Source organism: Cebus imitator, unplaced genomic scaffold (assembly GCF_001604975.1).
Source record: "Cebus imitator isolate Cc_AM_T3 unplaced genomic scaffold, Cebus_imitator-1.0 Scaffold874, whole genome shotgun sequence".
Taxonomy (NCBI): Eukaryota; Metazoa; Chordata; class Mammalia; order Primates; family Cebidae; genus Cebus; species Cebus imitator.
The window spans coordinates 92,425-93,649 of NW_016108189.1; positions in this window are offsets into that span (position 1 = coordinate 92,425).

The window sequence follows — 1,225 nt, forward strand, 5'->3', positions numbered from 1 at the left end:
TGTTTAGATTCAGTGAGTTAGAAACATGGTTCTTCTAAAAGCTGCGTTTCCATGTTCCAGCGTGAATGGGAGTATAGGCTGTAATAAGAAATATCGGGCTATCTAGCAATAAGATTGTAAAGGTGTATATTCAACTGACATAGTTAAACTGATGTTTCTATGCAGCAGTTCACAAACCCTTTGTTTATGGAATCTAGAAACAGATATTTCCAGCCATATACAGGCATTTAAGTTTAGCAGGAAGACGGGATCTAAAACACAGAAGAAACCTATCTTCAAACTGCTATGCTGTGTGTTCTTTCACGTTAGGAAGTTGCATCTATGTTTCGATTCAGCTAGTTAGAAACACATTTCCTCTGAAAGGTGTGTTTGGGTATTCCAGAGAGAATGGGATTATAGGCTGTAATGAGAAACATCTGGCTCTAAAACAAAAAAAAAAAAAAAAAAAAACTATCAAGAAGAATAGTTTACATTCAACATAGAGAGTTAAATTGATGTGTGTATGCAGCAGTTCAGAAACCCTGTCTTTACATAATCTAGAAACAGGTATTCCCAGCCGTATACAGGGATGTAAGGGATGTAAGTATTAGCAGTAAGACTGCATCTACAACACAGATGAAACGAATATTTCAAAGTGCTCTGCTTTGTGTTCATTCATCTTAGGAAGTTGCATCTATATTTAGATTCAGCAAGTCAGAAACAGGTTTCTTCTAAAATCTGCGTTTGGATATTCCAGAGTAAATGGGAATATAGGCTATAATGAAAAATATCCCACTCTAAAACAAAAACAGATCTATCTACCAGAATGATTGTCAAGGTGTACTATCAACTTTCAGAGTTCAACACATGTTTGTACGCAGCAGCTCAGAAACACTTTCTTTAGAGAATCTAGTAACATATATTTCCAGCCATTTACAAGCATATAAGAATTAGGGGTAAGACTGCGTCTAAAACACACGAGAATCGTATGTTTCAAACTGCTCTGCTGTGTGATCATTGAATGGAGGAATTTGCATCTATGTTTAGATTCAGTGAGTTAGAAACATGGTTCTTCTAAAAGCTGCGTTTCCATGTTCCAGCGTGAATGGGAGTATAGGCTGTAATAAGAAATATCTGGCTCTAAAACAAATAGATTGTAAAGGTGTATATTCAACTGACATAGTTAAACTGATGTTTCTATGCAGCAGTTCACAAACCCTTTGTTTATGGAATCTAGAAACAGATA